The sequence below is a fragment of the Embiotoca jacksoni genome, unplaced genomic scaffold (genome assembly GCF_022577435.1).
Source record: "Embiotoca jacksoni isolate LCO1_2020_lvr unplaced genomic scaffold, fEmbJac1.0.p SCAF_2, whole genome shotgun sequence".
NCBI lineage: Eukaryota > Metazoa > Chordata > Actinopteri > Embiotocidae > Embiotoca > Embiotoca jacksoni.
In genome coordinates, this window is record NW_027185340.1 from 20,159,907 (window position 1) to 20,187,096 (window position 27,190).

At 40.9% G+C, this 27,190-nt stretch overlaps 1 protein-coding gene across 2 annotated transcripts in view; it reads right to left on the reverse strand.

The window, feature by feature from the left end:
* arhgef49 (Rho guanine nucleotide exchange factor 49) overlaps nucleotides 1–27,190 on the reverse strand; it is a 61,445-nt gene that overhangs the window by 26,441 nt on the left and 7,814 nt on the right. The window contains exon 2 of one of the 2 annotated variants that reach the window (XM_069154971.1): nucleotides 26,860–26,933. The gene's annotated coding sequence lies outside the window, so the exon portion shown is untranslated. Of the gene's footprint in view, nucleotides 1–15,218; nucleotides 15,304–26,859; nucleotides 26,934–27,190 lie in introns of those variants that run through there. The other variant, XM_069154972.1, reaches the window with a different exon arrangement.

Sequence of the window (27,190 nt, forward strand, 5' to 3'; positions counted from 1 at the left end):
TGAATATGTACACCTCCCACCACAGTGTGCTGCGGCTCAGCAGGTGTCTGAGTCTGAAGCTTTGAAGTGAGCTAGTAAAAGACAGCCTAATGTTAGCACAGCTGGACACTAAAGCAGGAGTGCCTGTACAAAATGGTATTACAAGACAAGACTTAATTTCTATATACTGCACCTTTAAGAAGACAACTTTCATAGACAATTTAATCTCTATGTGTTTGTTTTGTTGTCCTACTTTTCTACACAACATTTTACGAGGTGTGGCACTGATTCAGACACTGCATAGCTGTTAAGAGTGCAATCAAAATGAAAAAATAAATAGTTACCGGTGTAGACAACGTGTGTCCTTAAAGGACATTACTGATTAGTGAAGCTTTAAGTTTATTTGAATGTTTTGTAAGTCACGCCAAAGATGTGTCTCACGGTAGCACTACAAATTTAAGAGTGTGCGCATGTGCTTGAGTGCTTGCCACTCAGCAAGTGGCATAAAATGGCAGGCTGTTGTCCACACGCTGTGTGCCGGCATGCAGCCTCGACTCAAACACGATTCCAACACCGGTGGCTGCTATGATGTTTCACTTTGCACGACCACGAGTCCGAGGATGCCGGCCGCCAGCGGACACTGAAATACGGCCGACTTATTCTCTTTTATGAGTCCCTGAAGCCACAATAACAACCACCGCCTGCAATAACAATGATTACACTGTGACTGGGGGAGCAGAGACTGTAAATGTGAGGCAGTCAGGTGAAGGGAGATGGCTCGACAAGTGTTGAAAGCACTCAGAAGTCATGAATGCATGATAACTGAAAAATGCCAAATATAGTTTATCGCTGTGTTTAAATCTCACATTTAAATGTTCCCGCTTGTCATCAGACTAATTAACACATCAAAATGTCCCTCCAGGTTTACAACCCTGTTTCCAAAAAAGTCTGGATGCTACAACAGGGTTGTAAGTGATACTCCACTTCAGCCTGATTTTTGGGTGTCAAACATTTATCCCTGTAGAGCTGGAGAGAAACCTTTTTTTGGCTGCTTCAAAAATCAGTCGGCTTGAATTAAATTGGCAAAAATGCACCACAGACGGTTTTAAACCACTTTTGCAGCTTATTCCACTTTTCAGTACGTTTAATATCCATCTTCCTCACAGTAGGTTTGGCAAAGTAAATACACTGATAGCAGCCGAGCTGCAGAGCTTGCAGACAGCCTCATACAGAAGCAGTTTATTTAGACATTATATCTCTTACAGTGCAGATTAAGATAAAACCAAACACACCTCCTACACATCTCGAGTTTTTGTCATACGTATCCCTCAATTTTGCATAAGCAACCTGCCTGCCTGATGGCTTACCTGTTTCTTTCTCTCTTTCAATCATCTGTTAATCCAACAGTTTTTGCATCTGTATTCCTGAGAAAGTCTCTTCACATAAAGCCCCGCTCCTCCCTGCTCAATCTGGACTCAGTCTATTGATCGAGGGGCTTTCCGCCCGCAGTCTCTTACATAAGAAAGACCTGAGCGTCATTACAGTTGTAGATTAATGCATACGAGCAATTTCTATAATGAGGGAAAATTCTTCTGGGAAGGCACAACTGAACTCCATACAAGGATATTTTTCATTTCGCTGATGCTTTTATCCAAAGCGACTTACAACACACTGATGGTACACCATCGGGAGAAATTTTAGGGTTCAGTGTCTTGCTCAAGGACACTTGGGCATGTGGACAGGAGGAGCAGGGGATTGAACGATCAACCTTCTGATTAGTGTGAAACCCACTCGACCAACTGAGCTACAGCCTCCCTCCCATAATATAATTGAAATAACGCATGACGACTGAAAAGATGTGCAAAGGACCAAGGGCATACAGTGTAGCATAAGTAGTACTTTATATTAAAAGATGTATTAAAGTAAATTTTCCATTACTCAAATGATTTACGCTCGCAGGTCAGGTAGGAAGGCCTCTTAGCAGAATTCTGCACAGGGTCCAGGGAGGTCAGGACGAGCCTGGGAGTACCAGCCTCAAATGTAGTGCAGGAATGAATGGATCTGATCACGCTTAATTTTAGACCGTTTTCAGTTGTTGCATCCTAATGGGCGCAGACCTCGAGTTAATTTTGAAAATATTAGAGAAACCTTTAACAAATCAGTATTGAACACCATATACCCTATGCTGTGTGCTAAAACTCGACCACTGCTGCCAATGTTAGAAGTGCGATTCGAAACAAATGCTTGACTTTAATGTCATCACAGCCAATACTGAAGATTACCACGAGCCAAGCTAGGTAAAGATCGGTTATAGCCATAATGATCGGGACGATGGTTCTTAGGATGGGAGATCAAGTTTGTAGTGTCGAAGGAATGTGATAAGACTCTTTCTTGCATAATCAATACGAAGCAATCCTGGCAAAAAGCATCTTTCCTATCCATTTCAGACACTTTTAAAATCCTCGACACTGCAGGCATATTGTTACACCCTCTTTTATGCTCGATGAAAGAGCACAATTGTGCTGGGGAAAATCCTTCTAGAATGTACGCATAATTAAAGCATAATTATATCTGTCTGTCATATCAGCAGAAACGTTCATTTTGAGCAGATTCAGGTTTTTTTAAATTGTAAAGCCGATATTGGTGCCGTGCCAATATCATTGTGTTTCTCCAGTGAGAAGTCAAATTTGTTACTACATCCCACATCTTCCCAACTGAACTCACACTCAACAATACTGGAAATTAAGTCTTCCCCATTTAAAAGTTCCAGCTTCCACCCATAAATGAATAAAACATTCGAAGTGCATTAACCTGACAATGACGGTAAACTAAAAAGAAATGATTGTAAAAGTGAAAAAAATAAGAGCTTCCAGCTTCTTGCATACGAATGCTGAAGAGTTTCCTCAAAGGCAACATTCCCCTTTTTCCCTCTCAGATACATTCCTACAAGCAGACACACAACCCCCCCTCTCCACCCACCACTCACTGTTTCCCATCAGCCAGTGAAATGTGGGTTAATGAGGCACCACCCAGGGGCACTGTCAGCAACACCTACAGTACTAGTCTCATCAGAGGGACGGGAGGCCAAGGAATGGGCGGGGGGCTGCGAGACACTCAGCACATGTTGGCAACATCAAAGGTGGACGTGTGGAAGAGTGCAGTTAATTAGGCTGAATGACTGTGGTATGTGCTTGGACTACAAGTCTCAAGTGGAAATACATATAGTTGTACAGTAGAGACTGTTTACTACAGCAGCTAAAGTGCTCGGCTCTGCCGGAATCTGAAAATAGTTACTCTGAGCTACAGAGGTAAAAATAAAATGACCTTGTTGTTATACATATAAGCTGGCTGTGTGCTGAGTGGCAGCACAAAGCTGTCTTACAAAACTAATTCAGCACTGGGTGGAAAAATGAATCTTACCCATCCAGAGTCAAAAGCTCCAAAAAAAAAAAAAGGGTGAAACAAGGCTCATTTTTCACATATTGCAACTGCATTGGTAATGCAGTGCAGCCGACCAAATATGTACATTCTTGGTCCATGGAAATTGCTTTCAATGAATTGGTTATCTGGCCAATAATCAGACTGAGAGGATAACATCACTGCTGCTGTGAGAATTTTTCCAAGTTGTAAAATTCTGTTGTCTATAAGCCACTGTACGGCACGTGGTATCCATTAAGTCTTAAACCTCATTAATTAAAACTAGTCTTGGATCATATTTTAGTTTCTCACTGGAAGCTAAAGAAACAGGTTGCTAACAACACAGCCTACAAACGTTTTTGTAATGCAGAACAATGGCATCAGAGATTTGTAGCAGAGAACATATTCTGCTCAAGTTCATCAATCACAGTTCAGGTCATTCTTATGTTCTCCATCTCATTATCATACATAGGATCCTGAAAGAGAAGTTTAGCAGCTTTGTATTTGGTTAAATGGAAGAGGGCTATTAGGTTATGGTTGAACTGGAGAACGTAGGACCTGGAAACATGGGAACATGGGACATTGCCCTTTTGGGACCTTGAGAATTTAGATTCCTGGGCACATTATGGACCTTGGGAACGTAGAACCCTGGGACTGTAGGACCATAGCCTTTTGGGAATTTGGGCACCTTGGAGTATAGGACCTTGTGAACATAGGACCCTGTGAACATAGGACCCTGTGAACATAGGACTCTGGGAACATAGGACCCTGTGAACATATTTCCCTGGGAACATAGGACTCTGGGAACATAGGACTCTGGGAACATAGGACCCTGGGAACATAGGACCCTGGGAACATAGGACTCTGGGAACATAGGGCCCTGGGAACATAGGGCCCTGGGAACATAGGACCCTGGGAACATAGGACTCTGGGAACATAGGACCTTGGGAACATAGGACCCTGGGAACGTATGATTTTGAAGACAAAAGAGTGATATCAATCATCACATCTCACAGTCTGCTAAAAATAACAAAATCAATAAATAAATAAACATTTCCTAAAATGTCAAACTACTTATTGAATGCAAGGCTATAAATCCTTTGTGTGCAAGTGGTTGTGTATTCCAGTTGTTAATAGAGGATATTGTATTCAAAATGTAATGAAATAAAAAGAGTGGTCTTCAAATTTACAGTCCAAATCAATTATTAGAAAAAAATAAATAAATCGACTGTGTCTCAATTAAGTATTCACTTGATTAGAAAAGTTTAGAGAAGTACTAAAGGTTAAAAACAGTAGTTACTCAGCGTGCCATTCAAGAGCACCTACAAATCAACCTGCACTGTTGTGTCCTTCTTCTTCTGTGGTTCCAGGTCATCCCGGGCTCATTCATATTTCATGTGTTGGGAGGTGGAAATGTTGCAAATGAATAATAGAGGAAAGCAGATGACCTCAGGAGCAAACACTTTGCTTCTTTTGCATGAGGTTTTCCATGAGCAGCACAGCAGATGTGCGCACATTCAAAAGAGAACAAAAGAGGGAGTCTTTTCCGCTAAGGAGAGACAGTTCAAAGGAGCCAATTCATGCAAATGATGACCAGAGCTATTAATGGGATACGAGGCCTTGTAATACAGATAAAATGCTTTGGAAAGACTGGCGCTTTGAAGCGATACAAAGAGGATCTGATATCCAGGAGGAAATATGGGTTATTATACTCAATGTGGTTGTCATTTTAAATCAAGTGTTCTTCGGGTTTACTTTATTATTCAATTATTTTATTGAACTTTCTGTCTGTTGTTCGGTCTTTACCTCCTCTTTCCTTCAAGGGGTACTTTGACTTGTTTGCCAGTTGTGCCAGATAAATCGCTTTCATTTCAACTTCCGATACTGGGAAAACAAGATTTCTTTTAGTGCAGTGCCATGCAACCGCTGTGTCTTCATTATATGTATCAAATCGGACACTTTTTGTAACAAGTACTGGTCTTCATTTCAAAACTATTGAGACTAATAAGGCCGATTTGAGCTCTTGAAAATCGCGGGAGTGTTCCACATTTGAGGCTAGTCCGAACAAGTTATCTGCTCAAATGATCCTGTGAGGTGAAAGGTTTACAGACATAATCTTAATGTTATTTACAGGATCAGACTCACTCTGGTTTTGAATCATAACGATGGGATTTTGAGCAGAAACCCAAAATAGCCAATCAGAGCAAGCTGACCGACCACACAAGCCCACAGCTCTGTAATATTGATATGGATCTGCATCTCCATGGCAGTGGAAGATCAGAGAATGTATATTAATGAGGTTCCACTCTCCATTCCACCGGTGTGCAACTGACAACAACATTAGCTTGTAGCAGTAGCTTGCATTTGTCCTGTGTGAAACTAACAATACAACTTTTTTTTGGTGCGAAACAAAGCACACACAAGTGAAACCAGCTGGCGCCGATGACGATGCTGTGAAGTGATCCCGGGTGTTTCTGTGAGTCCCTAGAATCACCACTCTGATCTTATTTAATATTGACAACAACTGTGTGGCCCTGCTTCCTAACTGAATCATCTGGTGTGTGCGTTCTTATGATTTCAGTATTAAAAATAAGCTAAATCTGTCTATATGTCTGTGGCCACCCACATTTTTATTATTATTATTATTTTTTTTTAAATCGGTTAAGATTTTAAAATCTTGCGTGCACCAGGCATTTGTTTTGGCATTTAATCATAACTGTTCTACTTTATTCAGCTTTTCATTTTAGAAATGTTCTCCTGCACATATTTGCACACTCTTTGACATTTGAGGCCCGTTAAAAAGCCAACCCGACCGAAAAGCTTTCTGTAAAGGTCACTTCTTTGTAGAAGAGCTAAAATGATTTGTCTATTTTAAATGATTATTTGTCTGACAGGAAAATAGTCTGCAGCTATTTTGATGAATCATTTAAGTAATGTTGCTGTATCAAAATATCTATGGTCAACATGAGACAGTCAAAGTCTGCATGTCAGAGGCTCATGTTTAATTGATGAAGCAGCAAGCCATGTAATTACCCAGTGATCACAGAGGAAAACAAGCCGTGATAAAAATAAGTGTAATCTCAGTAACTGTGTGTGTGTGTGTGTGTGTGTGTGTGTGTGTGTGTGTGTGAGTGAGTGAGTGAGAGTGACCCAATCAGCAGAATGGTTTTCTGTCCTGCCCAGCCAGCCTCACCTATCAACTGATGGACGGTTACAGATCTCACTCAGTTTGGTGGCTGCACCCATAACGGCTACAAAGAGGTATCGTTTAGCGCAACAGATGCAGGTGACACACACACACACACTGCAGATACCACATCAAACTACAGTGTGTCTCTTTGAAAGCAGCAATATAAACACTGCACGGCAGTGATTACAATCCCATGTGACAGTTTAATTTTCTGATCTTCACACTGGATGCAGGATGAACACTTTTAAGAAGCTCCGACTGTGTGATGCATCTTTCCCTGTGAAGATGGAGGAATGAAGCACTCCCATTATCACTGCTCATCTGTGCTGCGTGATGGATGCATTAATGAATGAATGAATGAGAGTCTCATCCCAGCAGAAAGAGTTAGAGACATAGCGACCAACAGAGACAGAGTGTGATATAATGAGTAATCTTTGTGAGATGCTGGGAGGACAGCTAAAGCACACTGCAGGCATTTAAGTGACACAGAGAAATAACGAGCGGGTGGTTTTAGGATGAGACCGCTCGCCTGAGGCTGAGTGCTCTGATTCACCGTTTCAAATCGGAGAACATCCTCCATATTCTTTGTTTCTTAAAGCCTTTTAAAACACTCTCAGATCTGCAACAGCCCACAAACCGTGAGACACCAGCAGCCGCCATTCATCATCCATTCAACATCTTCTTTAGCAACTCATTTATTTTGAGTGGGACACGCAGAGAGCTAGAGACTATCCCAGCATGCACTGGGTGGAAGCCAAGGATGTACTGCACAGTGCAATGTGGATAGAAATCACCCAATCAAACATCTAATTTTGAGTCATCAACCAGCAGAATAGAATCACACGATGTATAATTTGAATTACAATGTTCATTCAACATAGCTGACGGAAACAAGCTCATATCAGAGCAGGAGCAAATTTAACGGACAATGTCCTTCAAAGTGGGACATATATGGTCCAGTACAACAAAATATTATCCAAACCTGAAAATATCTGAAGCTGAGCTGCTTTAAACTGATGAAGGTTTAATGAGGCTTAAGGTGCAAATCTTTAGTTTCAACTTGCTGTTCGCGCACAGAGAATATTACACTCTGTGATTGGATGTTTAGAGTCTATTTGACTTCTATCCTTTTTTTTACATTTTTTTTTTATTCACACAAGCTTATCCCTTGAACTTTTTTTTTTTTTTTTTTTTTTATCAAAGAACTGGATATTTACAATCACAGTTGTTCATCTTTTTACTGATGATTTAGCGCAGAAAAGTTCATGTCCAACCTAGCCACACAACTATCGGCCATCGAACATTTTACTTCAGAAACTGTTGATGTCAAAATAACTCCTCCCACTTTTATGTAATTTGATTTTGGTGTCTTCTCAGTGCTTCTTTGTCAAACTACAAATATTATTCACAGAATTAAACTTCCAGTTGGAAACTGACTGATATTTCATGTAGAGTACAAACTACAACTACTTATAAATTAGTAACATGTATAAATGTTAGGAATAATTTTGGTTGTGGTTCTGTTTCATATCTTGCCGTGTTTTTGATGTTGACCCAAATATTAAGGACCAACCTATCAAATAATAAAATATATCATATTAAGAAATTCTTTGTTTTCCAAGAAAGGAGAAAAAACTGTCACTCTCATTGTGGTGTGAGATTGTCTGAGTTTTAATTTTCTCCAAAATAATACGACCCGGAACAGCAAAACACACCAGCCCAAACAGATCGAACAGCTGAAACTGTGTATGCTACAGTAAAACTGCTCTCTAATGACAACCCACGGCCAGTAACGGTGCTAAAAGCGCAGTAAAAAGTAGAGAAAACAAACAAAAAACAACAGTTATCGTGGGCAGATATGGTCTCCATAGAGATGCAGTACGACAGTAGTCGGGTTCAACAAAAGGTCTACGCACTCAGGCACTCAGGCACGCACACACACACACACACACGCACGCACGCACGCACGCACGCACGCACGCACGCACGCACACACACACACACACACACACACACACACACACACACACACACACACACACGCCCCCAGGGTGTTTTTTCTGTGTCTGTTGTCATTTCTGCAGGGGATCATAATGACATCAGCAACAGCAACACCTACATAAACAAAATATCAACAGTCTGCTCACATTCATATCCATATGCCACACACACACACACACACACACACACACACACACACACACACACACACACACACACACACACACACACACACACACACACACAGTGTCTGACCTCATTCCTACAATCTGTCTCCTGGGAGAAAAGGGTAGCGTAGACATTGAGGAGAGGAACAAATGATATCAGGTGAAATGAAGGAAAGCAACACTTTCAGAGATGAATTCAGCTAAGGAGGTGAAAAAGAGTGTAAGAGGAATATCTATATGAAGCACCCTGAGAGGAGGTTTAGGTGATCGGAGGGAGAGATAAGCACAGATAGATGGGGGGAGATAGATGTACTGAGGAGTGGTGTTAATAAACAAAATAAGGGCAATAACGCAGGAGAGGATTCGCTGGGCAGCAGATGGCTGCGCGAGTCACTCCCTTCACTGGGAATGAAGTGAGACAGCGCGATAAGAGAAGGGGAAGGTGTGTGGAAGAAAAGACAAATCATGATTGATGATGAAAGTAAAGAGAAAAAAAGAAAAAATATTCTTGTATCCCATCAAAGCACTTTTGTCTCTCCTTAACCAGCCCGTCACTCAAAAAGAGATCAACAGAATCCTCTGTGTTTTATTTACCAACCAGGTCGCCAGCAGATACCTCTGAAAAAAATCCTCCCCGTTAGGAATAAAAGTGAGTAAAAGAGGAAAATGTTTCATTGAACCGCTGCTGCTCTGAGAAACTGGAACAGACTACTCTCAAAGATTGGAAACTTCTGAGCTGGCAAAAAGCAGAGGATTCAATTAAATAGGAGGTTTTGTAAAGGAGATTGCTCAATGCACAACAGATAGATGTCTGGTTCTGGTCCAAACTATTCGATCAATGGATGATTAAAGAAATAAAGTTACAGTCACGTCAGCCCGAATAAGAAGACATGGCTGGTCAAAAAATAATAAATCACAGAGTGTCTGTAAAAGTGATGGTGCAGATTAAGCTTAAGGGTGTAGTGCCATTTGCTATTTGTTATTTGTACTGAGAAAACACTGTGAAACACTCATGCTGTCAGTGTTTCACAGGTTCTATAACCACTATGGTAGCAAGTTCACATATTTAGTCAATTATGTATATTTACATCAATTTATTTAATAGTTAACAATGTTGTTCTGGATCCTATTTCAGTCACAACACATTCCTGCAAATGTTTTAGAATAGAAGCCATTTTTATAAATGAAGGGTTTCTGTATAGTAAAAAGGGCTTTTAATTTGTAACAGATTCAGGAAGCATTGAGTTTGTGTTAAAGCATACTGGATAAATATTTTTAAATGTTTCATATCCATGTATTTTTCCTTTAAAATCATTTAGGGCAAACGATGGAGGATCAAAAACGAGGCTTCGAGTTGACTGTCAAATGTCAACATGACAACGCTGACCATTACATTTCTTCTTATTGGCTCTATTTTGTGACATATGCTTTAAAGATGATTGTATCTTCAGGCTCCTAAAAAAAATATTTTATTTAAACTGGATCAAGAGAGAATTGAACATTTTATTTCCTTACTTGGAGAAAAAAAAAAGTGGCAGAGTCTGACATTAGAAGCCAAATAGTCAAAGAAAACATCTGATGGAAAAATAATGAACTCATTATGTTTGTCTATCTGTTGCTCAACATGTTCCTATTGTCTCAGACAAGATGTACTCATTTATCCGTTGCACAACATGGTTCTATAGTCTCTGTTACGTCTCTGTACCTTTATCTTGTGACCTACAACCTCACTCAGGACTATCTACAAAATCAGATATACAGAGGAAGTGGGGGTGACTGTCAACTGTTTGTCACACTGTATAAAAGCTGAACTACGGAGGAAGGACTTCGAGCAATGCTGGACACCTTTCTTTGAGTGTACATGTATTTGCTCCTTCTTGCAAGAATAAATGTCCGATATGTTTGATTTTGAATCCAGCCTCTGAGTAATTTTTCTAACAACATATAATATACATATGTGGTCAAATTACTGAGAAAAGATTCTATGAGACTATAAAATAAAAGTGACTGCCATAATAAAAACCAACTGTTTTTAAAATTCAGCCATGTGTTCTTGGAGTCACCGCCTTCCTCTGGATCAATGCTGAACCTTGACCCCGCTGAGGGGGTGTGAATGTTTTCCAAAAGCCTTTCTTGTCAGCTCATTGTCGGCTTTAACAAGAGCGCATCAGAGATACATCAGGGCCTGATTATCGACCCACATTGCTCCTACAGGCGCCTATACGGATCTGTATCTTCTGAAGCCCTTCTGGATGTCATTGCATGACTCATGCCTTCTTTACAGAGAGGGAGAGTATGAGGAGGGAGTGAAATAAAAGAGGAGAGAGGAGAGCAGGAAAAGCCCCTCTTCTTTCTCCTCCAGAAACCAAGGACACGCTTGTAATTGGCTTGGAGAGGAGAGGAGAGGAGAGGAGAGGAGAGGAGAGGAGAGGAGAGGAGAGGAGAGGAGAGGAGAGGAAAGGAAAGGAAAGGAAAGGAAAGGAAAGGAAAGGAAAGGAAAGGAAAGGAAAGGAAAGGAAAGGAAAGGAAAGGAAAGGAAAGGAAAGGAGTATCGTGGGAGAGCAGGAGATGGGAGAAGAAGGGATGGGAGTGATGAAAGGGTGAAGAGCTGGAGGGATGTGATGATTAGCAGCATGTATGAAGGGGTGGGGGTTGGGATTGAAAATGAAAATGAAAAGGGATGGAGAGCCATTGATCAGCTGTCACCTCAGTTTACAGGGACCTGACTAACAAGCATCAACCCTCAAAGCTGTATGAACTGTGTATGTGTGTGCATTTACATGCATGCGAGTGAAAGATACTGTGGCTGCATGTTCTTTAGGGCGGGGCATTTTTTTTTCAGGTTTTCATGTGTTTGCTGATATGTAACCAAAGTTTGGTATGACTTTAACCTTTCTATTTTCAAATGTTGGATGTCTTCCTGCATCGGACAAATTATAACCGACGCCAGCATCCCATGCCAGTAGTGTGCCTGTGCTGTATAAATGAAAATGAGAGTGTGGGGTTCATTGTGTAGTTCATACATCACACCAGAGACAAGAGTTGCAATTACAGAACTGTGATTAATGATCACTGATGATTTTAAACTGTTTCCACAATCTTACCTGGAGACAGGTACCAAACTTTGACAATTTAATGGCACTGACGGTAGGAAACCACCTTGGTTACGTCTCCCCCTCTAATCTGCATGAAAACTAAAGATTTATACCTATAATACAGATTTGATCAAATTGGTATCAGAAAAAGTATCGTCCAGGAACTTATATCGATGTCAAGGTATCAGCATTTGCACCAGTATTATTTTTTTTTTTTACCGATACGCAGACCTTATCTTTCACTAAGCATGTTTTACCCACCTAGTTCCCAGATTTGGATAAAACATTTCCACTTAATGTAATTAAGGTTTTAGAGAAACTTCCAGTGTACGTTCTTGTTGTTGTCAACAACAGAAGTCAATCTTACCAAATCTATGCCTCAAATAACGATACATTTTCTTATTTAAATCTGGAACTATGCAATCAAACTATAAGTAAAAAGCTTGACAATAATAATAGTTTCAGTACTTAAAAAGTTTTTGATACTTGGTCAAAACCATCAAAACACACAGTATTTCCAACTGTGACGAGTTTAAAGCCACAAATAGAAACCCGTCTGCCTGCAAAATCTCCAAACTCTCCCAACCACACAGAAAGGAGCACAGGGAAGAAAGATAAACAAAGCACAAAGGAGAGATTAAGAAGAAACACTTTCTCTCATTTCAGAGAGGTGTCACATTATTCACACACTGTCTGTCTGCTCTGAGCCATCAAAACACTCACAGCTCTGCAAACCAAACTTGACATCCCACACTGGACGCCTCTATACTATCACCAAACACACGATACTTCCACCAGATGCTTCAATAACAGCTGCATCTCTTCTTCCGGTGGGATCAAAAGAATTGTTTCCAGAAGAATTCCTCATTTTGACTAAAATATTCCAAAAGACGAACTGAAGTGCCATTTAATTAGCACAAAGGCTGCCGACAGCGGCTGCTGACGAGCCAACCACACCGGACTGTATCTTTTTATCAATGGCAGATGGAAATTGCTAATTATCAACCCCGGAAGCTTTTTGGACGTCCTAACTGGTGGGTACAGAGATTATTAGCCTCGCGTGAACCTCCAAAGCCCCGAGTCCAAACCTCTCGCCTCCCACTCCCCAGCATCAATATCTCTATGCAAACCTGCCTATGTCAACTCAATTTATTTTCCAATTTCCCACAGGGTGAAAGAGTGCCTCTAACTCTCTCTCCCTATCTGCCATCCATCACTCTGCAACTCTCTATTTTCTACTCCTCCTCCTTTTTTCTCTCTGTCCCTCCATTAGTCCCATCATCGTGTCTTTCATTTGTTGCCCCCCCCAACAGTTAAAATTTTAGCTGGTGTGATGTGTGTTCAGCAGCATGTTGTCATCCTCCTACAGGTGGCAGACGACAGCCAGGTGACTGACAGGAAGCACATGAGCAAATTGTGGTCGTTTATGAGTGATGAAACAAGTCATTGAATACAGGACAATAATTTAATAACTGAAGCAGACAAATGTAACTTACTCTCAGCCTTTTTTTTTTAGCCTCTTTTAGCCCATAGTTTTGGTTTTACGATTTCGGTTCAGTCTCGGCTCTCATCTGCCTCATTTTCAGGAGCAGCAGACACCTAATTAACTCAGTGCACTCGACCAGCCCAGCACCACACAGCAGACAAAGTTAGCGACTCGCTGGGGAAGAAAACTAAACATCTGGAGCTAAAGCAGCAGATATCCAGCTCCTGCTGAAGCTATTCATCAGAAGGCCACAGACACAACTCGAAATGATCACGTTGCTCCATATAGATGTGCAAATAGACAACTGTCTTCTAACACATTAGCTGAACTGTATAAGGAGCATATGTGGCCAAATAATTCATTTAAAGATCTTTGAGTAACACAAAATACCAAATATACTTTCTGTGTTTATTAATGTAAGTATACATTTCCATTTTTTTGAGTTTGGGACTGAGTAGAAAAAAAACTATCAATTTCAGGACATCACTAAGGAATTTAAATAACTACAAGCTGCAGGGCTTTTGGTTGAAATGTAAGTGTTACCTGTTGTTTAAAAAATAAAAAAAAATAAAAAAAAAATTAAATTAAGGAGTTCAAGCAAATTATAGTTTAAGTAAGTAAAACATGTTACTTTTTATACAAACAGTTTTGTCTAATGTCATGAATAACAGTAAAATATACTTTATTGCAACATTCAAATTGCAACATTTCTTAGATGTTATCCCTACATTTGCTATATAGTCATAAAATAAGATGAAAATATAGATTTTAATATCGACTTAAATATCACCGCATGCATTCCAACGACATCCCCCATCCATGCACTTCTAGTTTGCATACGAGTCCACAGACAAGGCCGGTTGATATTCATGCTGCTCAAAGCACAAAGCACAAACACAAGGGGCCGGCCGGCTGCAGAGGAATACACTATCGACCGAGCAGGAATTTATCAGCCACAATAATTAATCTTGCGGGAGGCGGGTCGTGTTTCTGTGTCTGTGTGTGTGTGTGTGTGTGTGTGTGTGTGTGTGTGTGTGTGTGTGTGTGTGTCTGATAATCTCTAAGCGTGCTTCGGAGAGCGAAATGGGGCGAGACTACAGAATAATATTGGAGATGCTGACCGCCTCTGCTACGCGCTCGCACACAGGCAGACAGACCACACACACATGCAGACACACAAGATTTCAGAGGATCAGCTAGACATGAGGAGAAGCTCCTCACATTCCCTCTAGGTGTAGATCATGTAACATTTCCAGAGACGGCTGAGCATTTACACCAGCCTCGCTCTGTTTATCCAGCTTTTCCTCAATTTCACCTTTTGAGGTCTTTCGACAGGTCAAGCGAACATTCAAAGAGCAGACTTGAAAATGCAGTAAGACGGTCTGAATACGCAAAGAGCGGGTTGTAAAATTGAGCTATACTATCAAAAGAGCCTAAAACAGCTATCCGTGTCCATGCAAAGCATCACATTACACCTGCTGTCATCCCCTGACTTCCCTCCATATAGGGCTTCATGAATTATTGAGTGATTGCTGCTTTGTCAACTACTACACCTCCGACTGTGCAGAAATATCAAACCCGCCTTCACCATTCATAAAATGACGAGATACCTGGATGCAAAAGATTCTTCCAAAGCTCAACCATGAGGACATTTAAGTATAATGATGCCATGATACAAAACAGTTATCAAAAAAAAAGGAAACTAGATGCAATCCTGTCACTCACAAAGCAGAGCACATGCTTCCTCTTTATCTCCACTGGCAACAACTGTCTCCACAGATCTTCCCTTCACGGAGGCGAAGCTACAGATGCCACAAACTCTTTACCGCAACAAAATAAAAGCCAGGAAATTCAGAGGAAGATTTGCTGGTTTGGGTGCTCACCTTTGTTAAGGACGAGTGCGTGCGTCTGCCGGTCCGTGTGTGTTATGATCTGCGTAGCGCAGCAGGCAGCCTCTCCTCACCGTCTCGCTCCCACTGCGAGCTGGAGTAGAGTGTGTGAGAGTGTGAGCCCTCTCACTGGCTATTGTTACAGGGAAGGGAGCCAAACTGAGCATGCTCCAACATGAACAGTCCTCGCGGTTGGTATGGAAACCGGGAAGCCGCCGTCTTGCTCAAGTTGTGTGGTGCTTTCCCCCCACACACACACACACACACAAACACACAAACACACACACAAAGCAAAGTGCAGGCAGGTGCTGCTGCTGTGTCATCATCCTGGCCACATTTCTACAGTTGATTAATCCTCAATTCTCCATGGTTTCATTCTCTCCAGTCAAAATGAAGTGACAGGTGCTGTCAGACAATGACCTGGATCACATATACAGAAGTTCACATAGTGTCCTGGATAAAACTAATCCACCACAGTCTGGAGTTCTCAGTACAACACATGACTTTTAACCTGGAAAAACCCCAAATGTGACATAAAAGAAGTACAGGAGCTGTCCTGCAAGTCACATGATACATCACAACAAAGCCTTTATGGTCAGTCCGTTAAAGTAACATTATGCATGCTAGGTCTAGGGTATCTTACCCCATAATAACATTTTGATAGTACCATAGGGGGAATGGTGCCTCTTTTATTCCCACTCCATGCTGTGAACATCTGGGTTAACTGGGTACGATCACCCACAACAAGTGCGAACTATGGATCTACAGCTAGCTGTAAGAAGACATCATGGCGGAGGTGACGACAAAGAGAAGGTTGTCAGAGGCAGCGAGAAGGAGACCAAACAAGAGTAGAGAGACTTTTAGTCATTGGCAAAAACTTACTGCGACAATAGATTGTATAAAGTGGACGTAGCTTCCGGGTCTGAAAAATGAGGCCGATGTGGAAGAGCCTTAAACTGCAATACCACCGAGTGCCACTAGAGGTCGGCTCAAAAACATTCCATGTTTTTGGGGGCGTGTCTGTTTGATTGACAGGTCTGTGGTGCATTCAGGTTACGGCTATCGGTAGCATCGACAGGTTTCCAATCAGATTGATTCAGATTGACCGCTCCCCCAGCTCGTCTAAATATGGTCACTTCTGGATCCAAACTGCTCCGAACTAGTGAAATGGCGCCGGCCAAAATCCAAACTTGAGGCTTCATGACGGCTGCTCAGAAATCAAATTTACATGAACCTTGCCAAATCGGCTTTGTACTTAAATCTAACCCGACAGGAAATAAAATAGAATCCTAAAGATAGAGACGTAACACATAAGAAAACAGTGATTTGTGTCGCTCTGGAAAGCATGGACCAATCAATGTATTTTTTTGTTTTGTTGTAATTAGGATTACTCAGTGACTATAACGACAAATCAATATTTGGATAATACTACAATAATTGCAAAAATTACACAAAACACCATATTGCACTACCTGTCCTTATCTATATGAGCGCTATGACCTTTACTCACAGTAAAGGAGAGGATTATACATCATGACTCACAGAGTAGAATGTTATTAGAGGGAAAAGAAAATTATAGACGCCAATCAATATGATTCCTGATAGGTCAAGATCATGAATTATGAAAATTAATAGATTATTAGGCATTTCTAATATCACCATACAACACTTCTCTTCACATAAAACTGGGGTGGTTTCAATAGGAAGTGTGCATCTCGATAAAACCCAATTTTTCTCATTAATATGCACATTTATTTACCCAGCAGGATGCTCAAAACCTAATCAGATCTTCTGCTCGGTCGGAGGAACATGTGTCGTAAGAGTGAACAATTTTAATGCGCATTAAACATCGTGCATAAATGTTGCGTAACTGTTTCACAGAATGAAGCTGAGGCTCTGCTGTCACAGACCCTTAATGCAGTGTGCTGTAATGACAACGTGATGGAGTGTGTCTGTCTTTGCCTTTTTTCCGGGCGTACGGAGAGAGACTCCAGGGGCATCTCCTACAACCCCGACATCATGTGGGTATAACGGTCATGAAAGGCCCCATGCAGGCATCAGCCAAACCCAGCTCTGAGTGTGTTTGTGAGCAGATGGGACTGACAAATAGAGACACAGCTACACACTAAGGAATTCAGCTTTTTTTGAGCGTACTGTAATTACACATACTTGTCACTTTAAGTGTGCTCTTAGTGTCGAATTTTACTCCAACTCCACCATTAACTACAAAAACTAATTCAAGTGACAACAGCCAAAGAGAGGCGAGATAAATCAGGTGTTGGTGAAACCACTATGAGCAGCCCACTCACCACAGGAGGTGTCTTCACTGAACACCTGCTGTTCTGCATTTCAAGGCTGCTTGCCATCAACAGAAACACACTAAAACATTGAAGGCTGTTAAAACTGGTTCTCCGATATTTAGCAGCTCCACCACACGTTAAACAATCAATATGCTGACTGCAGGGAGAATTAATCACAGGATGGACCTGGGCCTGTGTGTTTATGGTGCAGTACATGAATATACAGTATGTAATCGCTGCCAAAATGGCCATGTTGAAATGTACTTTTACATTAATTAATGACTGGTCAGGATAACAGGACAGGCCGTTAACATCAAAATACTGAGCAAGGGTTTCCATGTAGCTGGAGTGGTGTACTGTAAATGTATAGATAATCAACTTTTGTGTGTCAGTCATTTTTCAAACAAAAATGGCAAACATTTGCTGAATTCTTTTGGTTTCGAACAGTTGGTCGGAAAAAATAAGCTTCATAAGCACACTTGGAAATTATCATGGTAATTTTTTCACTATTTTACATAAATAAAGCTAAAATAAAGAATAAATAGAGCATTAATCATTGTATCAAGAAATGAATTGTCAGATTAATTACATTAAAAGGGTTTTGTTACTCGCAGCCCTCGAGCAGAAGTTCAGAAGAGCAGGTCAGTGTTTCCAGTTGAGAGCTTTGACAAATCTTGAATTACCTCAAATTAAACATTGACCATTAAAATGTCCTGAACTCAGCGAGGTTCGTCTGCTGGCATACTGGCAGAGCAGAGGTTGCATTTTAATGTTGCCAAGTCTGGCTTCAAGGAACAGCAGTATTAAAAGGTTAATTCTGTATAACCCTTAGCTGTGTAATATAAACAATACAAAGATCTGTAGGAGTACACATGACTGTTTTCCTATTGTACACTGTAATACAAATATATTTTTAGCTGAATAAACAGTTTGAGAATACCTTCTGGTCTTATTTTCTTTTCTTAGATCAGAAGATTAATACTAGGCTTATGTTTGTGCATTAAATATGAAGATACCCCCAGTGCCTGGTTAGCTTAGTTTAGCATAAAGACTGGGGGAAATTGTTCAAGCCTCGTCTATTGCTGACAGCTTCAGTTTTCTTCTCTGTGATTACAGTCTGGAAAGTTAAAATTTTACATTAGCATTTGCTCAGCCTCTCTAAGTTGATGACGTTGAAGTCAATAATTTTTTTCTAAATGTAGTTTCAGCAGTGGTAGTCTCAATGCACATGATGATCATCACTGATTTGTTAAATCAGGCTGCTCCAATAGTTTCAAAATCAACCTGTTCACACCCAGTAGGATGCAACACCCAGACCCAAATATTCATGCAGTGAATTTGGGACTGGTAACAACAGGCTAAAGTTGCTTTATTGCTGTACAAAATACACCTATTAATAGCTCTAAATCTGACTAATTACCACGTTAAATGTACTTTTTATGCCAAATCAATATAAAAACCAAAGTAGAAAAACAGGTTGCAGTTTGTGGAGTCTTGAAGCTACCAGCTTTCACCAAAGACTCCAGAGAGTCACAAGGCAAAATGCTTTGAATGAGGTTAACGCTGCATTCACTTATTCTTATAGCCACTATTTTAGCCGCATTCTCAATACATTCAGCAAACACAGAGCACCACGATCACAACAATGCTTCAGTTCATTTAATAAATGTAATGTCTCCTTCAAGCTATATTTTGGTCTCGCTGACTCCACTCTTTAGCCGGTAGGTGCCCCACTTTCTTTTACCAACTAGACTCCGACTTTGTCAGTCTGCTGCTTATGGCAGAGCAGCGAGTGTAGAGCGAATTTAATAGCGCTAGTTTTTTTTGAGGAAACTGAACAGAGAGCCAAAACAACGAGCTTAAAGAAGCTCCAAAGCTCCATGATGCCGCACAGATAGACATTTTCTGTGGGTTGATAACTACAACTGTAACACCTCTGAAGGTGTTTTCAGTCGACACATTAGTGGAGTATAACTATTTTATGTTGACTTTTTACAGGTAGTTGTCCTGATGTTATGCTCTTCGAGTTGTGCTCCATTTTGCGGGTTGTCATTTCTAATTTGAAAGCCCAGTCCGACATGTTCTTGTCGAAGCCAATGAGACGACATCTTTACTGCAGATCATACAATGTTGAGTCTGCATCTGTGTGTGTGTGTGTGTATGGGTCCAGGTTTCCCCGTTTTCGGACCCAGGTCTAGGTGCTGCTGACACCGAGGGTCGAGATGAGATGTATCCACTGAACTGCCCCGCTCGCCCGGCGACACGCGTTTAGATAATTTATGAGGGCTTCACCATTGGTTCAATAATTCATAGGGCACCTCTCTGCTGCGGGTGAGTCACAGACAAACCTTTTACCGAGAAAATAGGGAGCAAAACTCAACTTGAGAGAGAGCGAGCGAGGGACACATTTGTGGGGTGAAAACTCAATAAGAACTTGCCACACCATTACTTTTTGAGGTCTGCTAAATTTAGCACGGCTTCCATGACTCAGGGGAGGAGTGGCACGAGGAGGAGAAGGAGAGTGAGCCAGCTTTTAGTGTTGAGTAAGTAACCCTGGAAGCCCGGAAAGCATGCAGCATCCTGAGACAAAAAAAAAGAGGGTTTCCCTGAACCAGCAAACAGAGCACGAAGCAAAGACACAACAGGCTTCAGTCTTGTCGTTTGTCCATGCGCGCGCGTGCGCGCACACACACACACACACACACACACACACACACACACACACACACACACACACACACACACACACATATAGAGAAGAAGACTGATAAGACTTTGGTGTTTACCAAAGCAGTGTTCACATAATGCAGAGTTCTCAATGGCTGTGACTGTTAGCTCTCCCGGAGAGTAATAATGCATTGTTGTTGACCCTGTTGGCTCTATGGAAATGTTTACATTTCGAGAGGGGGGGTTGGGGGGGTCGCGTTAATACAGGATGTTGTAAAAATGTCCTTTGCCAGTTTATCTGGAGCTTGATTGCTTGGCAACCACAATGGCATTGTGTGGCACAGTGCGCTCCTTTGATGCCTGACAATCAACTGAACGATGGGTGACTGGGCCGAGGTTGATCAAGGTCACAATGCACAATGGAACACAGTGACACACATACTGAGAAATAGCCACGGGCTCGACAGACTTTACTTTAGCTACACCATTAACTAGGTCCGTGTTCACGGATATGAAAGTTGACCTGTTAGGTCAGTTAGAATGAGTTAAATGTTCTTCAAAGTTATTTTCTTCTATATATCAGCTGTGGTGTAGAAGTATGAAAACTTATTTAGCCCTAACCCAAACAATAATCAGTGTAACTGATCTTTGCAATCATACAAAGGCTTATTTATGAAATTATAAGCTTTAACATTGTCCACATAATGTTAAAAAGCACCAAATCATCTACAAACCAAGAGGCATCTTCAACATGTTTGCCATTAGAAAAGAGTTTAGGACAATTATCTGTTCAAAATGGGTGGATTTTTGGAGGAATTTGAAAGGTGCAGTGCAAATCGAAGAAAAAAACAATTTGCCTAGTCTGTACTGCTCATTAAGTCTGTAAATTTCATATTGTGATCGGGGCAGTTGTAACAGTTTAGTTTGTTGAATAAGTTTACAACAGGAACAATGAACAAAGTACACAAATCTCAAACAGAGGAAGGATGCTTTGTACCAGATTTAGCTATTATCTCATTTGACTCTGCAGTTCCTGGGCAGGTGAAAGGAAATAATAATACAGTGCAAAAACACACTGCAAAACCAACTATATCTACTGCAAATGGACTAAGTAATAAAGTATAACTTGATCCTCAGTACGTCTCAGTAATATCTGCATTTGTTTGGGCTTCCTATTTTGTGGTTGTCTGAACACTTTGGTTCATTTTAGTATTTCCATCCATTCATTATCTATAACTGCTTAATCCTGATCAGGATCACAGAGGTGCTGAAGCCTATCCCAGCTGACTTGGGGCGAAGCCAGGGTATACCATGTACAGTTTGCCAGAAACAGACATGCATGCTCTCATTCACACCTACGGGAAATTTGGAATCACAACTTCACCTAACATGCATGGTTTTTAGATGGTGGATGGAAACCGGAGTACCTGGCATGGCAAGAGCAAGCAAACTCCACACAGAAAGGCCCCAGCCGAGGTTCGAACTCAGAACCTTTTTGATGTCAAGCGATAGTGGTAACCACTGCACCACCATGATTGTTTTATCCTAATGAGCCTAAAGACCAATATCAAGATTAGCTCTATTAACTGATGTGCAGGTGACTGGAAATCGGTTATTTATTCTCATATGCATACCTGTAGCGATGGCAATGTTGATCCGATGTCCATCACTTCTGTCAAGACTGAATAAAGGAGAAACTATTGGATGCCCTGCCATGATATCATTCATGAGGTTGAAATTAGAGGGAAATATCTCGACAGCTCTTGGACTTATTGCTCTCATGATGAATTATAATAACTTTGCTTATCATCTTACCTAGCACCCTCATGAGTTGTATGAAAGTGCATCTTCATATTGTCACTATGTAAATCCGTTTAGGATGAACAGCTGCTCCAATGCAAAGGCTAACAAGGAACTAATTAAACAAGCAAACAAACCACCTGTTCCAAACTTTAATTTTTCCAATACTCTGGTGTGTGATGGATACATACCTGCTAAACTATTTCCCATCATACTTGGCTATATTTTGTATACTTAACTAGAAGCTAGATGCTAATATAACACTGTATTTAGCACTGCTGTGCTTAAGAACAATATCAAAGACACTTTTGTCAAAGACTGTTTTCTGACTCTACTGGATATAACACACTAACCATTCTTAAAGTGGGATAGTCAGGTGAGCATATTACAACCTGCAGTGCTGAGGAGATGGGAGGCAGCAGGGATGTACATACTTCATACCTCAGCAAAAATTACGGCTTCATTCACTCGTAATGTGTGTGTATGTGTACAACCCCCATCTCTGGGCAAACAGCATGCTACATATCACCTTGAGATGGGTAGGGTTCATTTTTAATTAAGTTATCAATTACTCTACAAATTTGTTTTACAATTAATGGTTTAATTCATAAAATTCCAGATATAGTAAAATCAAATTGCTTTTTGCATTTTCCCAGGTGCCATGTTTTTTTTTTTTTCTCCAAGCAACAATCACAACCCAAAGATATTAAATTTACAGTGATAGAAAACAGAATGCTTAGTGACTTCAATAACTAATTAGTCAATTAACTGGTTCCAACACCACTTATACAAATACCAGTATTCACACCAGGACCACGGCTTCCCACTGTAGGTAAGGTAAAAAAAGGTTTTGGGCTAAAAGATGTCCATGTTGTGTATTTGGGTGATGATCTCTGCTCAGCAACCTCTAATGATGCTGTTAGTGTATGCACGTTTTTATTGATTGGACCGGGCAGCGCACTAGAACAGGTGACCTGCCTGGAAAATGAGAAATAAATAGAAAACATGTAACCATTGTGACCCATTTACCTAATTTATTATTTTTTCCATCGGCTCTCTGCGGCTCTGTTCGGAAACAGAGCCAGAACTCCATTAAACTGACATTTACATGTCAGCTGTTACATAAAGGAAACTCCATGACCTATATTCACGGATGTGTTCGTGAATGAATGTGCGAGCGTGCAATATGTGTGCCGCGTACACATCACTCTCCCCCTTGATTTGTTTAAAGCCCGAAGTGCAGAGGAGAGCGCGCTATCATAATCAGCGCGCCTGCAGCCGCATAGTACACTGAATGAACCCCGCCCTCCCGATGGGAAGCCATGAAATCCAATTTTACTGTCAATCTATCCTTTTCTGTTGTGTACCATACAGGTTCTTGAAGCTGCACCATCTACATGCCTCTTCCATCAGCCTCTCTTCCAGATGATGCCAAAGATCTGGATCATTCACCGCGGGAAATAAAAAAGCCGCGGCGATGCTAAAGTGGTCTGCTTCATCTGATAGGGCCGCATAGCAGAACAGAGTGCAAAGACGAACCAGCATGCGTCTGAATAAATATCATCCAAACAAGAAATTGCTAAACACATGAAGAAACACGACTGAGCTTCGTTCATCTGGGAAATAGACGCCTCTATTAATATTCAACCTAAATTAATCACTCCAGCAGATACAGTAAACACATAGTTGTTGATGCCTCTGTGAAATATATCTGCAGATGGTGCAGTGGGCTGAATTTATTCACTGGAACTGAAAAGAAACCAGAAGCTATGTTGGCTGCTTCACCTTCAGTGAAGAGAAAATTAGCCTCTGAGATAAGTGTTATTCCTCTTTTCCTAAGAAACAACTTCTCGTAAAGAAATGAGCTGCGTGGGAGTCAGGAATAAAACACATTAGCCCTTAAAATTCAGCTGCAGCAGTCTTCATGGTAATAGTAGGAAGATTGGGCGTTCTTCAGAAACATTAGCATTTACACATCAATGGAGGGGGCTGGCTGAAACGTATTATAATGCAGAATATTCAGACAGTGGGCACGGCTTTTTGAATCTCAATGGCACGGTACTTGGGCAGAATGAAGATAAGCAATGGCTGTGAACTGTTCGAAGCAATTATTCTGCATGAAGTCTATGTCTGCATCAAACAGGGTTGTGCTGCGGAGTGTAACATTATTCAATGACAGGGACATGAACGGAGGTCCAAGGAGCAAGCGAGAAACAAACAAGGTTGGTGCACTTTAAAAGGCGGCACAAAGAAAAGCCATTAGAGGAGCCCTTGGGATATCGGCTCACGTGGCATGGCCACCAGTGAAGATGTGGCCATGAAAAGGAGGTCTCTACTGTTAACCATGGACAGAAACAAGTAAAGACACTGAAAACGACACTACAGTAGAACACAGGAAAAAACGACTTGGAGCATAAATATAAACTTTGTCTAACGTTTATAGGCAAAAAGTGCGAGTATGTAAAAATAAAAATAGTCACTGGGTCTGAAAACTTAAGCCAATGCGGAAGTGCCTCATTGTGAAATACTACTGAGGGCCAGTAGGGGCTGGTTCCAAAAAAACTTCTGTCTCCAAGAGACTTTCATTCAAAAAGCCTAAACGTGCCTAAACTAAGCAGGTTACATGACAAAAGCCAGGTAATAAACATCAGGCAACGAGAGGAGGTGCAAAAGCCTCTGAAGTCCATTTCAGGAAGTAGAAGGGGTCACTAGGTAGCACAAGTCACACTTACACCAGTGGGAGCAGGGTTTAAATCTGGGAAGTGCAAACCAAGGTTTGTTTTTCCTAACCATAACCACGTGAGTTTCCACTTGTTTTTTTCCCCCGAAAGAATGTAATACATCTAATGAGGCAAAGATGCATTATTGATAAGCCTCTCTCTAGTGGACAGCCATGTGTAGTACGAAATCAATAATTTTTTTCCACAAGTAATTTTGGTGTTGTTACCTTAATTCACTCCTGAAAATAATTCTCTCATCAAATTCAATATCAGGCCTCAAACAGAGATATCTTGGGCCCGTGCTGTTTTTTATTCACATGCCTGGGATGCAGTCAGGTTGCCTGTACATGTGGGCAGGTATGGTGTCCTCAGGTTCTCAGTCAGATCCACCTCTCACTCCTCCAAATATAGTCAATTCTGACTCCAAAAGAAACAAGATGGCAACGGCCATGAAATACCAGACTAGAGGCTTCAAAATGACAGTTCACAAACCAATGGGTTGATCGCTACATGAGTAAAACCTGAGCCTTGATGCAGCCCATGTATACAGCTGTGAAAATACACAGCAAGCCCTGGCAAAGAAGCCCCGAGTCTATTGTCTGACTCTGGGACACACACAAATCTGACAAGTATCAAAGCCTCCAAGGGGTACATTTGGCATATGTGAAACATATTGGGCATGTTATAATAATAACAATAATGATTTGTATTTATACAGCCCCCATTGTAATAAGTAACTAACTAAACATAAGGAAGTAGCATAAAATGCAGCTCAATTGTTGATGGCAGGGAGCTGGTATCACCTTATCTCCAGTGTGGTTGAGTACACTGAACAATCTCAACACTTGGATCTCACCGTTTCTTCAAAGACAAGGTCAGCACAATTTTTTTTTTTTTTTTTTTAAATCACCTGCTATGAAGAACTGTTGGGCACACGGAGATCATGCCCAACAGCAAGAAAATGCTGACTTGATAGTTTACAAGGTCCAACAGGTCAAGAACCAAGAGGAGCTTTTATAGGCAGGTAAATCTTTTGTTGTCTTATGTGGCTTTTACAATATATGATACTTCCCTTCACCCATCTTCGGACTATTTTATTATGGGTCCACACAAAACATTTAACAGGAAAATTCAGCACTTAACAGACGATCGAGACAGACAGAGGGAATAAAAGAGGAGGCAGCATGTGCAGAGCAGCAGTTTAATCCATATTCTACCAGCTAAATTGCTAAAGGCAAAGCAGATAGACTGAAAGTCAGCGCGGGGTCTTCAGCCTCTTGAACCCGACACTTTCCTCCGAGACCCTGCTGATCAGCTAACCAACCTCTTTGCTGAACACAGGCAATTCAGCTGCTTTCAGGATAATCCTTCATACTGGTGAAAAAAAAAAAAAAAAAAAAAATCCTCTCTGACCTGAATCCTAATAGTCCAGCGGTACGTTTCTGGACATAAACACATGCAGTATAAACACAAGAGCAGAAGCTGTCTTCAAGCTGTCAGGTAGCACACAGGCTTCCAGTCTCATTAACATTCTGCATCTGGCTTCTCATCTCTGTCTCTCTCTCACACACACACACACACACACACACACACACACACACACACACACACACACACACACACACACACACACACACACACACACACACACAACAGGGAGGAATCTCCCAAGACAAATTTATTTTGCTGCTAAAATGCCACTGTCTTCACAGTATGGATGGAGAATCAGAGAGAACAATACCTCACTAAGAAAAATGCTCTCGGGCAAAACTCCACTCAGTCCGGATGCTATTTCTGTCTTTTTTGTTTTGTGGAACAGTCACTAATGGTTCATTACTTCAGGGCTTGCCATTGGGAGGGAGATGATGAATGATTCTTGAATCCATTTAAAAAAAATAAAATGCTGAAGTCTGTTGTGGTTTTAAAGCAGAGATCAGATCAGGTGATAAAACAGACCTCAACTAGAAGTAAGGTTTTGAAGAACTTTCACCGAAGCTGTATTTTATTGTCGTCAAACACCTGCCGGGTAATTTCTCATAGTTTAGTCATGCCTGTTGTGGTTATCTCGTATTTTGTCAGCAGAGAAGTGATCAACTCTGACATACAGTAACGGGGGATTAAAGTGTAAAGACAAAGTATAAATTTTACCTTAAAAGCACTCGCAGTCTGTCAAACTGATGGATCAGTCCTGTTTCAACATGCTGTTGCTCGAATCTTGATTTCTGAAAAAAAAAAAGATACAACAGAAAGAAAGTAATTTTATTAGTCAGGATTACATCGATGTCATGAAGTTTTTCTTTGCTATTCTTTACGTGAAAAAAATTCTGTCAATTTATAACAAGTGCCAAATCATAATAATCATATGACAATATTTTTTATATTTTTACAGTGAAATAATCCCCCTCAATTCAGAAAACCCTCAACAATGTAAGGTTGTAGGTTTTGTTAACCAAAGGTATAAATGTGTAGCAGACACCAA